Genomic DNA, 14,698 nt, shown 5'->3' on the forward strand with positions numbered 1-14,698 from the left:
TCACTCCTCACCAGTCACCACCTCCAACATGGGGGTGACAATTTGACATGAGATTTGGGCAGGGACACAGATCCAAACCATATCACCCTGCATGGTCCAAAGGTACACAATGAACTTCTCTTCCTCCCTTCTTTCTTCCATTCTTCCTTTTTGAAAAGTATCATCGTGAATTTGAGGAATTTAAACATGTTTGATGTGTTTCGAATTATGGCAGACATTATTTTTACCGAAGATCACAGCTTCCCAATGTTAAGCAGAGGAGGGTCTCTTCAGATTGGCTCCTGGGTCCTTCAGACATGATCACAGTAGGTTTTGTTTTGTTTTGTTTTTTATAGCATCCTTGCTTGTTAATGTGACAAAATGCTCCAGGACCATCCTGTAGGTTTCCTGCTCTGCATCTGAAATCCACCATTTCTACAAGGAAACTTGACTTCTTTTAATGGAAAATGGTTTTCAAGGTCATAATCTAGAATGTAAGGACACTCATAACTATGGGGTAAATTCAAGGTCTTTTCAGTGGATATATAAGGAAATCTATTTTATTTTAAATTTTGAAAGATAATACACCATGACTTCATCCTGACATTCTCAGTACAGAGTTTACTGAATACCATAAGGAATCAGACTCCATTTTTGATGTTTGATGTTTGATTCATGGTGACTTTAAAGCCTCACCCTTCCCTCTCCCCACTCCCCAACCCCACATCTGCGCAAACTGATAAGCTTCAGCTTCCTGAAGCCACCAGCTCTCAACAGGCCCCAGCCCTAACCACAAGCCAGATCCTTCCCTGCTCTCTCAGACCATTTCACACCCACCTGGGAGGCCTGTCTGTCCGCTCAAAGAGCTCAATTATGTGAGTAATAACCCTTCCCATACCCTCTGGGTGGATGTGTGGCACCATCAGTCCTGCTACCCAAACCAAATTTGGGGTGGGGACCTCCTTCTGCTTTTGCACAGTGGTCACAAAACACAACTTTTTGACTTCATATTGCTTTATTCTTAGGCTAAAAAAGTCCTATTCCTAGTGATTTCAATAATCACTTATTTGCCTCAACCTGTCATAATATATAGGTTCAGAAAAACATCAATATCACTACCAATGCAATTTTTGGAAACTGATTAATCTTGGTTTCAGTTCATTTTATCCTCAGAGAATGTCTATCTAGAGAAGTCTCCTTACACTGGTGTGTTTAAAATGACTAAATTATTCCTCTCTATGCAGCTATTTTGCTGCGTGATACACAGTTTTATTTTAATTTCTACTTTTAGGGCTTCCTCTTTTCATCTTTATTGATTCAATTGGTTTTATATTGATGTAAATATTCAAAGGGTTCAAATGTCAAGTCCATCAAAGAAGACAGTTCAGAGAAATTGCGCTTCTATCCCTATCCCCTCCCTTCTCCATATTTACATTGTATGGTTTATCTTCCTGTAGCTTCTTTTTAATAAAAGCAGATGTGCCTATATACTCATAAGCCCATAGTTTATGTAAATTTTGTCATGTTTTTTTCAGTGCCTTTTTCTAAAGTTGGAGAGTTGAGATCTATGCCCTGGTTCCCTTTTGTCCATGTGGTTAATCTGTGCATGGGCAGGTGGGCTGATGCAGAAACCCCTGTGGCTGGAGCAGGTCTTCACCAGTCAGGGCACATCCAGGTTGCTTCCTCTTCTGGAGGCTTCACAATACCTGCTCCAGGAGTGGCTCATCCGGTCACAAAGCTCACCTCCTCTCCCTCCTCCAGGAAGGATTCCAGTGTAAGAAACAGCAGAATCAACAGCCCTGAGGCACAAGGAGCTTGGCACCTCCAGGAAGGAAGAAGCCCAGGGAATTGAGCACAGGGACTGGATCAACAGATCAAGAGGCCTGGAGGCAGGAAGGCCACGGCCTCAGAGGGCCAGACAGGAGTTCGGATGCTATTCCAAAAGCAACTGGGATTGTGTTTTTGGCCAGGCACAGTGGCTCACACCTGTAATCCCAGCACTTTGGGAGTCCAAGGCGGGCGGATCATGAAGTCAAGAGATCGAGACCATCCTGGCCAATATGGTGAAACCCTGTCTCTACTAAAAATACAAAAATTAACCAGGTGTGGTGGCACACACCTGTAGTCTCAGCTACTTGAGAGGCTGAGGCAGGATAATCGCTTGAACCTGGGAGGCAGAGGTTGCAGTGAGCCGAGATTGCACCACTGCACTCTAGTCTGGGCAACAGAGTGAGACTCTGTCTCCAAAAAATAAATATGTAAATAAAATAAAATCAGTTGGAAGCCTCTGAATGGAGTAAACTGGGAAGCAACGTGGCCTGGTGTAGATTTGCGGGCATTCACTGAGTCTATGCTCACTGTACAGAGGCACCTATGTTGAGGTACCAGACGTCAGCAGGACCACATCCCAGCCTCTTCAGAGGTGAGACACACAGAATGAGGAAGCGCTATCAGAATTCAAGGTGGATCAAAGGTGCAGGTCCATAGGTGCTTTATAAAATTTGCCTGGATGGAGGCAACATCCCAGACACTTGAGTGCTTAAGTGTTTCTTTTTTTTTATTTTCTTTTTTCCTTTTTTTTTTTTTTTGAGACAGAGTCTCGCTCTGTTGCCCAGGCTGGAGTGCAGTGGCGCGATCTCAGCTCACTGCAAGCTCTGCCTCTCGGGTTCACACCATTCTCCTGCCTCAGCCTCCCAAGTAGCTAGGATTACAGGCACCCACCACCACACCCGGCTAATTTTCTGTATTTTTGGTAGAGATGGGATCTCACCTTGTTAGCCAGGATGGTCTGGATCTCCTGACCTCGTGATCCGCCTGCCTCGGTCTCCCAAAGTGCTGGGATTACAGGCGTGAGCCACTGTGCCCAGCAACACTTGAGTCTTTCAATGGAAAAAAAATGATACTCTGGTTTCTTATTGGTGAAAGAGAAAAATTAGCTCAAACATAGAAGATGGCAATTTAAGAATACACATAACAATTTTACATGTACACATCCTCTGACTTAATAGATTAATGGCTATGAGTCGACCATGCGTATTTCCCAAAGCCTACCAAATGGCATGCACAGGGTGGTTGGTTTTGTTTTGTTTTTTGTCTGTTTTTTTTGTTGTTGTTGTTTGTTTTGGTTTTGGTTTGTTTGGTTTTTTAAGCACAATTTTATTAAGGTCTAACTGGAATACAGAAAACTTTGTATGTGTTCAAAGGGTAAAATTTAATAAAGTTGAATGTTCTTGAAACCATCACCAGAATCAAGAGAGTGTTTAGGACCAAATAGAATTTTTAAAATAATGCTTATAGTTACAAAGTTTTATTTCTTTTTTTCCCCACCCTCTGTGTATGATTGTTTAAATCAAGCCAAAATTTTAAAATTGATTTGATTTAAAAAAAATCTTGCAATGGAAAAAGAGGTAGATAAGTTTAAACCTAATTGGCTATAGGCGGCTTCAGAGGACAATGTATTCACCTGAATCTTCCCTCATCGGGCACCACTGGCTACTCTGGGCCGCTACGAGAATGAAGAGAGGAGGCCTTCAATGGCTCTCAGCTCTTTGTGGAATACGAAAATGGGAGGACAAGTCCCTTCTTTGTGATTTGGGAAGGTTTCCTCTTCTCTTGCCTTCCTGCTTGGTGATGGTAATAACCCTGTCCCTGTATAACAGGCACAGTCACTAACAGCACTGCTGTCAGTCTCTTAACGTGTGTCCCTCCAGAGGCCTGAGAAGGGGTCCCTCCCTGTGTGGTCCAGGCCTGAAGCCCATCCTGGCCCTGCCTCATCCACCCAACTCCATCCCCTACCTTGTTCCTCCCACCCAAGGCATTCCAAGCCCTTGTTCACCTTAGCACTTTTACACTGTTGGAACTTCGTTACTGGAAAGTTCTCCCCACCATCCTACTTGAGTGATTTATTTCCATTCTTCAGATTTCAGTGAAATGCCACCTCACATCTGCACAGCTGTAGCTCCTACTGGGGAGGTTGAGGCTGTAGGATCCCTTGACCCCAGAGAATTTTGAGTTCGGCCTGGGTAAAAAAGCAAGATCCCATTCATAAAAATAAAATAAGGCCAAGTACTGTGTCTCATGCCTATAATCCATTCCAGCACTTTGGGAAGCTGAGGCAGGTGGATCATTTGAGGTTAGGAGTTCAAGACCAGCCTGGCCAACATGATGAATCCACATCTCTACTAAAAATGCAAAAATTAGCTAGGTGTGGTGGTGTGTGCCTATTATCCCACTTACTTGGGAGGCAGAGGCAGGAGAATCGCCTGAACCCAGGAGGCAGAGGTTGCAGTGAGCTGAGATCACACCACTGCCCTCCAGCCTGGGCAACGGAGTAAACATTCTTTCTCAAAAAAAATAAAAACAAAAAATAGAAGCAAAATAAATGTTAACTTAGATGAACCATTGAATGAAAACTTGTCTTTCTTAACATACAACATCAGGAATGAATTTTGGGTTTGTTTCTCCCACCAGATTCAGTTCCCCAAGGGCAAGCACCGTCTTGTTCCTGTGTATGCAGGGCCAGGTTTGGTGTTCGGCACATAAGACATGATCAGTACTCAGCATTCTGGTAACTAACTGTCCAGCAGAAATGTGAGCTGGAGACTTGGGTTTGAAATCAGTAGACGACACTGGTTCCTAACCAAGGGCCATATTGCCCACCAGGAGACATTTATTTGCAAGGACAGTAGATTTTTTTCTTTGTCAGGATGAGGTAGAGTCTGGCCACTGTCTTCAGCAAGCAGAGGTCAGGGATGCTAAGTGCCCAGCAATGCATAAGACTGCCCCCCACAGTGAGGCATTGCTTGGCGGGAAATGTCAATAACACAGAGGTTAAGAAGCACTGATGTATAATGACCCCTTCCAAACGATTTCTCAGTTCTATTGAGACAGTCTCTTTTTTGCTGACATGTTCTGATACCTAAAAATTAAATTATCTCCCTGGGTTTCAAAAAGCTGTTCATTTTCTCTAGCTTCCTTCCTCTTGGAAAACAACAACAACACATTTTGGTCTCAAATGGTAATCATTTTAGTTATTATACAGTGACACTTTAGTATATTTCTATTCAAGATTTTATAATTTAGAAACCAATTTTGAAGTGTTTGGTCGGGTGACACGGTTAGGAGGAGACATTCTTCTAATCCCAAGATTTTTACAGAGAAGAGATTATACAGTTTCCTCAAATTTTTTTTTTTCTTTTTTCTTTTTTTTTTTTGAGATGGAGTTTTGGTCTTGTTGCCATGCTGGAGCGTAGTGGCGTGATTTTGGCTCACTGCAACTTTCCCTCCCAGGTTCAAGCAATTCTCCTGTCTTAGCCTCCCCAGTAACTGGGATTATAGGCACCCACCACCACACCCCACTAATTTTGTATTTTTAGTAGAGATGGGGTTTCACCATGTTGGCCAGGCTGGTCTCAAACTCCTGACCTCAGGTGATCCTCCTGCCTTGGCCTCCCAAAGTGCTGGGATTACAGGTGTGAGCCACCGTGCCCGGCCAGTTTCCTCAAACTTTTAAAATCACAAGATGGGCCGGCACGGTGGCTCACGCCTGTAATCCCAGTACTTTGGGAGGTCGAGGTGGGTGGATCACCTGAGGTCAGGAGTTCAAGACCAGTCTGGCCAGCATAGTGAAACCCCATCTCTACTAAAAATACAAAAAAAATAGCCGAGCGTGGTGGCGTGCACCTGTAATCCCAGCTACTAAGGAAGCTGACGCAGGAGAATCTCATGAACCCAGGAGGCAGAGGTTGCAGTGAGCCGAGATCACGGCATTGCACTCAGCCCGGATGATAGTGCGAGACTCTGTCACCAAAAAAAAAAAAAAAAATCACAGGATGGAACAGGAACACCAAAGACACAAGGAACCTTACTATAAACTCTTTTAGTGAGTTTAATGTGATCTTAGGAATTTTCTCTTCTGGTGGAACTGCTACTGTTATCTCTTTGTGGAAAGAGGAGATTAATCTAGGTAACATGTTCTCAGACCTAACAGAATAGTAACTTAAAAGTTAGGAGACTATAGAGGTTGTCAGTGTGGGTTTAAACAATAATCGCAGGCTACCATACAAGGGCATTTACTAGGTGCCGGGACAAGAAGGACATGAATAACTCATTTATTTGAACAATACTTTGAGGTACTAATTGATCCTGTTTTTTGTAAAAGAAGATACATAGTATCTTTTACAAAAAAAGAAGATACATAGTATATATCTTTAGAAGATAGCATAGTAAAATGCTAGCATAAAAAACAGCACTTGTAGAGATAACTTAAACTTTAAACCCACAGTGGTTTTGAGGACAAAAGCGGAAAGTATTAACAATAATTTATCTTTCTCCACACTGACCTCAAGTACGCCTTATTTGTCATTTAGCATAGCTGTTTTCATAAAAGGCAATTCAACTTTGTATTTTTGTATTTTATTGTGATTTTTAAGTACTCTTAGTTTCTAATGTTTAAAATAGTTACTTATATAATATTTACAAAAGTCATTAGCAAAATGAAAAATCACTTATATTGCCCAATAAGTTATTCATTTATATCATTATATTTACTGTTCAAACATACTAGTCAATGTTATTTTTTTTTCAGGTCTGGCGCAGTGGCTCACGCCTCTAATCCCAGCACCCTGGGAGGCCAAGGCAGGTGGATCACCAGAGATCAGGAGTTTGAGACTAGCTTGTACAACATGGCGAAACCCCATCTCTACTAAAAATAAAATAAATAAATAAATAAATAAATTAGCCAGAGATGGTAGCAGGTGCGTGTAATTCCAGCTACTCTGGAGGCTGAGGCAGGAGAATTACTTGAATCCAGGAGGCAGAGGTTGTAGTAAGCTGAGATTGCGCCATTGCACTCCAGCCTGAGCAACGCGAGTGAAACTCCATCTCAAAAAAAAAAAAAAAAATTCTAGTGAATTTGTTGTTTGTTTGTTTGTTTGAAAAATTCATGCAAGGCTAGGCGCGGTGGCTCACCCCTGTAATTCCAGCACTTTGGGAGGCGGAGGTGGGCAGATCACCTGAGGTCGAGAGTTCGAAACCAGCCTGACCAACATGGAGAAACCCTGTCTCTACTTAAAAAAATACAAAATTAGCCAGGCATGGTGGCACATGCCTATAATCCCAGCTACTTGGGAGGCTGAGGCAGGAGAATCACTTGAAACCAGGAGGCAGAAGTTGCGGTGAGCCAAGAGCGTGCCATTGCACTCCAGCCTGGGCAACGAGAATGAAACTCTGTCTTGGAAAAAAAAAAAAGAAAAGAAAGAAATAAAATAAAAATTCATGTAATTGGTTTAGAAGGTGCTATAACCAGACAAAAATCTCCATTCTTTTGAAATAAGGGGAGTGGAATGTGACATCTGCAGCCAGCTTCCTGTAGCAACACATCAACATTGCAAAATGTAGATGAAAGAGCAGGGCTTTTGAAAGCCCATTTTTAAAGTTTTTCCTTTCACTTTCTACCTATTGATTAGTTACCAGTTGTTCTCTTCTTTCTACTTATAGGCCATTTTATTTCATTTCCACTTCACAAATCCAACATAGTTAATCGGGTTTGATATTAATGAGCCTGTACAGCTAAAACATGGAAATATAATAACTACTGTTGATCAATCTTTCAGGTAGGTAAAAGCTAATTTTGCAAACAATTAATGTCATGTTGTGATTTATCATAAACCGTTGAAACAGTTCAACAGTGATCCCTCTTTAATGTTGATGAATGTTAACATGTTTCGGATTGTAATTCTCAATACATTTTCCACATGGAACAGCACATAGACCTAGAATTTGTCAGAAAGAAATAATTTTTCCTCTAGCCTCTTAGAATCAGTGTTCGGAGTCTTGCAAATTAAAATGACAAAAGACTGGCCTGGCACTGTGGCTCACACCTGTAACCCTAGCACTTTGGGAGACGGAGGTGGGTGGATTGCTTAAGCCCAGAAGTTGGAGACCAGCCTGGGCAATATGGTGAATCGCTGTCTCTGGAAAAAAAAAATGCAAAAATTAGCCAAGCATGATGGCAATGATGGCGTGCACCTATAGTCCCAGCTACTCAGGAGGCTGAACTTGGGCCCAGAAGATGAAGGTTGCAGTGAGCTGAAATCTCACCACTGCACTCCACTCTGGGTGACAGAGTGAGACCCTGACTTAAAAAATAAAATAAATGACAAAAACCAGATTAAAAAGAGAGATAAACAAGAGAAAAGACAAAGTGTATTCATTTTGTTTGTTAATATCCATTCTCAGAAGGGCCCAAAGAAAGCGGCTAGTCAATAGCTGAAGATACGGGCTTATCTGTAAACTTAACAGTCTGATAATAGGGTGAGGATAGGGCGTAATTCAGACAAAGCTTCTGTCTGCATTTGTTGATTCTCAAATGTCTTCAGCTCAAAAAAATTTTATGCCACTGTGGTATAATTTGGATCCATTCAAAAAATGAGAACTTGGACTTAAATATCAAATTCAAGGATTTGAGTACAGATAACCAGGCCAAAGAGGTGATCTGGTCCTAAAAGAACTCACTTTGTGGAAAAGGCTGAATGTAAAACTCTGCATGAGTCTTAGAGTTTCAATTATCAGGAAGCAAACACTCATGTAACTAAACCAAGTCATGAAATAGAACATTTCTTCCAGAGGCTTCTTCCATCCTATCTTCTAACCACGACTTCTTTCTCTCATCACAGAGTCTCTCACTGTGGCTTTTATAACATTGTAAAAAATACTTTGAGTTTTATTTTTATTTATTTATTTATTTTTGTGTGACGGAGTCTCACTCTGTCACCCAGGCTGGAGTGCAGTGCATGATCTCGGCTCACTGCAAGCTCCGCCTCCCGGGTTCACCTCATTCTCCTGCCTCAGCCTCCCGAGTAGCTGGGACTACAGGCACCTGCCCACTACGCCCGGCTAATTTTTATATTTTTAGTAGAGACGGGGTTTCACCGTGTTAGCCAGAATGGTCTCGATCTCTGCCCGCCTCGTCCTCCCAAAGTGCTGGGATTACAGGTGTGAGCCACTGCGCCCAGCCTTAAATTGTTCTTAATTATAATTATTATTATTATTTGAGTCTCACTCTGTCACCCAGCCTGGAGTGCAGTGGCATGATCTCGGCTCACTGAAACTCCTGGGTTCAAGCGATTCTCTGCCTCAGCCTTGTGGAGGAATAGTTAAATATTACATGCGAACTCAATTGGATGTGGACAGAAACAATGGTCACCAAGTCCCGGAAGAGGTTGCGTAAGCTCCTTGAGGGGTTCGTCTAGCACTGTTTCAGAGAAATCCCTATTTCAGTCTATTCCTATACGTTAGTTATCGAAAAACAATAGATAATTGCAAAAACAAGTCGACCTTTTTGTGTTCTTTGAGCCCCGTCACGAAGGGCCCTCGTAAGTGAACCTCTGCCAAACAACTCGTTACAAAAAGAGCTAGGGTCCCAGACTATGCGGAAGCTTCATGAGACTCCTCCTTGCTGCACAGATGAGTGGCCGACTCTGGAGCCCAGGATGTTGCTTCCCAGTTTGGTGGTGAATCCTCCACAGTCTGGTGAGTGTAAATATCTTTTCGCTTCACCTCTTTTCATTGCAATTTGCTTATTATATGAATCTGCTTATTATATTGATTTTCTTATTATATCTTTGCTTATTATACCATTTCCTTATTATATTTGCATTGCCATTTACATGGGGTAAAGCTTGTTTACCCTTAAAGGTATTGTGTGTGTGCCTTTTCTTCTCCCCTCATGCATTTCCTGCAGAGAACATTAGCCTCCCCTGTAGCTGGGACTATAGACGCCCGCCACCACAGCTGGATAATTTTTGTATTTTTAGTACAGACGGGATTTCACCATGTTGGCCAGGCTGGTCTCAAACCCCTGACCTCAAGTGATCCTCCTGCCTCAGCCTCCCAAGCTGCTGGGATTACAGATGTGAGCCACCGTGCCCAGCCTGAGTTTTATTTTTAAACATGCATTTTTGAACACTATATTTTGTCTGACATTACTAAACTTCATAAAAATTAAATAATAAAGTATGTAATTATGTCTGATGTCTCTAGTCTTTACGAGAATCATAAAATATTGACTGTAGTTGTCATTTGTTTACATTAACTATTTGATTGAAATAATATACCTGCCAGGTGCAGTGGCTCATGCCTGTAATCCCAACACTTTGGGAGGCCAAGGATGGGAGGATCACTTGAGGCCCAGGGCTCAAGACCAGCCTGGGCAGCACAGTGAGACTCCATCTCTACAAAACATTTAAAAATTAGCCAGTCCTGAGGGTGTGTACTTGTGGTCCCAGCTCCTCAGAGGCTGAGGTGGGAGGATCGTTTGAGCCCAGGAGTTTGAGGTTGCAGTGGGCTATGATTGTACCAAGGCACACCAGCCTGGGTGACAGAGCAAGACCTTGTCTCTGGAAAAAAATAAAAAGAAAGAGAAATAAATAATATACATAATTATACACAATTTTATCATTCTGGATGGACATTTCAATAGCTTCTAGTTGTTGCAATGTGTTGGCATTTGCTTTGCGATCTGATATGGCTGCAGTTTTTACTAATCTGTCTTATGTGTTTGAAATTCATTCGATGCCTGTGTAATGGGGCATTTTGCTGTAACGTAAGCTGTTATAATCAGATTTTTCTTGTTCATAAATTGGCAAAGCATCATATTGGATATCTTAGATTACTGACATCTTAAACAATTAATCAGCCTAATATTTTTAAATGCATGTCTTTTTGAGTTTACTTTTAGTTGAATTTTGAGATTTGTTTTCCTCATTATTGGAATTTTATAGATGTCTTCTGATTTCCCTAGGGAATGGCTTCGTGTCCAAGAACAAGAAACATAAACAATAAAGAACAATATACCCCTAGTTTTCCTATATTAGTAGAAAACAATTTAAAGGAGATGAAAATGGAAAGAAGATCATGAAAAAAAGAAAACTCCAAAAATGGAGCTACAAAACCGACTTCTAGGTCCAAGATCAATGAAAGTAGAATATGGAAGTCTGGAAGGAACTATACATTGTCCCTGACTTACGTAACAGATAGGAAAGCTGGGAAGAAAAGTGTGGGCAACCTCCTCACAAGAGACCAGATTAAAAGCCAGGAAGAAGGCTGGGCGTGGTGGCTCACGCCTGTAATCCCAGCACTTTGGGAGGCCAAGGCGGATGGATTGCTTGAGGTCAGGAGTTTGAGACCAGCCTGGCCAACATGGTGAAAACCCGATTCTACTAAAATTACTATATATATATATACACACACATAATATATATATTATATATATAGTAATACTATATATTACTCTCTCTATATATATATATATATATATGCCGTGTGTGGTGGCTCACGCCTATACTCCTAGCTACTCAGGAGGCAGAGGCAGGAGAATTGCTTGAACTCAGGAGCCAGAGGTTGCAGTGAGCCGAAATTGTGCCACTGCACTCCAGCCTGGGCAACAGAGCAAGATTCAGTCTCAAAAAAAAAAAAAAAAAAGTGAAACCCTATCTCCACTAAAAATACAAAAAGAAAAAAAAAATTAGCTGGGCTTAGCAGCGGGCACCTGTAATCCCAGCTACTTGGGAGGCTGAGGCAGGAGAATCACTTGAACCCAGGAGGCGGAGGTTGCAGTGAGCAGAGATCGCACCATTGCACTCCAGCCCAGGAGGACAGAGCGAGACTCCAACTCAAAAAAGAAAAACAACAACAACAAAAACAGAGAAGAAATAACTCAAAATGTATCAAAGAAGTAACTCAAAATCTTCCTTCCTTCCTTCCTTCCTCTCTCTCTCTTTTCTTTTCTTTTTTTTTTGATGGAGTCTCGCTCTGTCACCCAGGCTGGAGTGCAGTGGCATGACCTTGGCTCACTGCAACCACTGCTTCCCAGGTTCAAGTAATTCTCCTGCCTCAGCCTCCCGAGTAGCTGGGACTACGGGCGTGTGCCACTACACCCAACTTATTTTTGTATTTTTAGTAGAGAAGGGGTTTCACCATATTGGTCAGTCTGGTCTTGAATTCCTGACCTCGTGATCCAACCACCTCGGCCTCCCAAAGTGCTGGGATTACAGGCATGAGCCACTGTGCCCCGCCTCAAAATATATCTTTCATATGTTTGAGAGGTAGAGTCTCAGGGCAAACAATGTAGACTGAGTCCAAGCACTAAGGAGTTCAGAACAGCAAGTCATGTTCCTAAAATCCAAAGAAGGTAAGTAATTTGCTATTTTTTTTTTTTTTTTTGAGCAAGGAATATTTTGAAATTTTTTGCACCATGTTGCAGGGACCTCAAAACACACTATAGTATCACATTACCTGTTCCCAGTTATACTAATGAACGAAGTATTAATCTAAGCCATATACTTTTTGTTTGTAGCTACTTTTTTATATCTGTCTCAAGAACTCCATCTCAAAGAGTAAATTCATATTATGAAGACTTTATTCATAAAGCAGCAGAAGTTTGGGGTTACTCATTATGTTATGCCTCCTACTAACATAGGTAGGTGTCTTCAGTCTCTCTTTAATTCAACAAAATTTAATAAAGCAGAAGAGTGATTATGTCTGGATTTCAAATGAGTTTGTTTAACAGTAGAGTGAACAAAAGTTTTATGCTTCCATAATGCAAATAACACTATGTAAAATCTCCTATTCAGTGGGAAGTACTTGTGTCCTTTAACCCTCACTCAATCATAAATATCTAAAGAAATAAAAGTGGTACTAAAGTCATATCAAATTTAGCTACTCCTGTATCCTCTATCATTTGAATAAATCTATAGTACCTGATTAAATTCAGTCACTGTTCTTCTCGGGGAATATTTGATGTAGCTAGTTTAAAAGAAAGCTGAAGGCTGGCCATGGCGGCTCACGCCTGTAATCCCAACATTTTGGGAGGCTGAGGCGGTCAGATCATATGAGGTAGGGAGTTCGAGATCAGCCTGACCAACATGGAGAAACCCTGTCTCTACTAAAAATACAAAATTTGCCAGTCGTGTTGGCACATGCCTGTAATCCCAGCAACTCGGGAGGCTGAGGCAGGAGAATCGCTTGAACCTGGGAGGGGGAGGTTGCAGTGAGCCGAGATCGTGCCATTGCACTCCAGCCTGGACAACAAGAGTGAAACTCCGTCTCAAAAAAAGAAAGAAAGCAAGAAAGCTGAATAGTTAAATTTTGGTGGCTGATGCCAAAGGTACTTGTTAGCATGAAGTTACAGTCTCTGTAGAGGCCAGTGTTGTGGCCACAGCTCTCACACAAGTGTGAATTGACAGCTTTATGAATGACTGATTTGGCAGAATCTGAAAAGGCAGAACAGACTTGTTTTAATGTCTGCTAGGATAGTGGTGACTACACTGACCTAAATTCACATCCAGCGTTTCATTGAGTGTCTTTGATCTAATGGTCTTATTTAAGTGAGACTGATAGTTGTGTCTCTCTCTGTAACATCAGCCCTTTCTTTTACTGTCGAATAATGAATTCGTGATCCCAATTTTGTACTATTCTTTAGAACATTTAAAAAAATTTACATCAAATTCTTCCTTTATTGACTTACGAAGCTCCCTAAAGATTGACTTACAAAGCTCCCTAAAGATTCTTTCTTTTCTTTTTTCTTTCTCTCTCTCTCTCTTTCTTTTCTTTCTTTCTTTTTCTCTCTTTCTCTCCTCCTTTCTTTCTTCCTTTCTTCCTTTCTTTCTCTCTCTCTCTCTTTCTTTCTTTCTTTCATTTTTGCTATTCTCAAGACATTGTTTATAGAAAAGAAACTTTTTTCTCCATTAGAGTTCACTAATATTACCCTAGGATTTTCTTGATAATCCCCTGCAGCGGGCTCAGTTGCATTTCTGCCATTATTTCCAGGACATTTTGGAGAAGGAATTCTACTACGATTTTCCAGGAAACATGAACTTCTGAGCCATCTGAGACAATACCATCCGCTTGGACTTCCTTGACATGAACAGAGACATACGTGAAACTTCAATTCAGTGAACTTGAAAGGGCACTGGAATCTTGATCTCCATCTTGGTGATGAATTTTGGAAAAAGCTAATTGTACATTTAAGATCCAGGGCTAAATATTGACCATGTGACTTGGTAACTTCTGTAAGACTCAGTTTCCAAGTGAGGAACATCCTTCTAATGGGAAGTTCTCAATAAAAGAAAGTAGTTTTCATATTTTTTGACTCCAAATGCTTGTATGATCCAGACAGCACTGTCTTTCCTTGGCTTTCCTTTCTCTAATTCTCTACCCCCCACTCTCCTGTCTCCCTTATGCAGAATGTTATCTTGGCACCTGGGTTCCATTTATTATTAGTCATCTCTAAAGATCTTGTTGAAGCGAAACTGATTTTTATATTATAACATAGAAATTTGTCTGAACCAATAATTAGGATATTGGTCATTATCGTTGACATTCTGTCCTCAAGTAGTATAAATCTCTAAATTCAAACTCATATAGTTTCCGTTTTATTTTTAAAGAAGCAGATGCTAAAAAATGGTCTGTGATATCTCCTTTCCAGAGGCGCTTCAATAATGAGACACTCCTCACCCGAAGGAGGGAGAATTACAACGTGCTGGACGCAGGTGCCCTCTGCCCCAGGGAGTCCAAGAATCATGAGGCCCACAGTCTTGGAAGTTTCAAATTCTTGGTTACTCAAACATTTAGCATTGGAAAGAATAAACTTTTGTAATAGATTATTAATTGCTTGTAATTATAGCTTTATTTCAATGACTTCATTAATCATCTTTTGAAT

The 14,698-nt window shown here is 41.2% G+C and overlaps 1 long non-coding RNA gene across 2 annotated transcripts; it reads left to right on the plus strand.

Annotated features, from left to right (window-relative positions):
• The first annotated feature begins 747 nt into the window (after positions 1–747).
• Positions 748–14,409, plus strand: LOC111550799. Of its 2 annotated transcripts, none has more exons than XR_003309856.1 (4): positions 748–854; positions 7,477–7,592; positions 12,335–12,457; positions 13,807–14,409. It is a non-coding gene; the product is annotated as an uncharacterized LOC111550799 (long non-coding RNA). The 2 variants fall into 2 exon arrangements; XR_003309855.1 differs by lacking the exon at positions 748–854 and adding an exon at positions 6,673–6,734 and having other exon boundaries at positions 13,807–14,407.
• Positions 14,410–14,698: the final 289 nt, after the last annotated feature.

The sequence above is a fragment of the Piliocolobus tephrosceles genome, chromosome 9 (genome assembly GCF_002776525.5).
Source record: "Piliocolobus tephrosceles isolate RC106 chromosome 9, ASM277652v3, whole genome shotgun sequence".
Lineage (NCBI taxonomy): Eukaryota > Metazoa > Chordata > Mammalia > Primates > Cercopithecidae > Piliocolobus > Piliocolobus tephrosceles.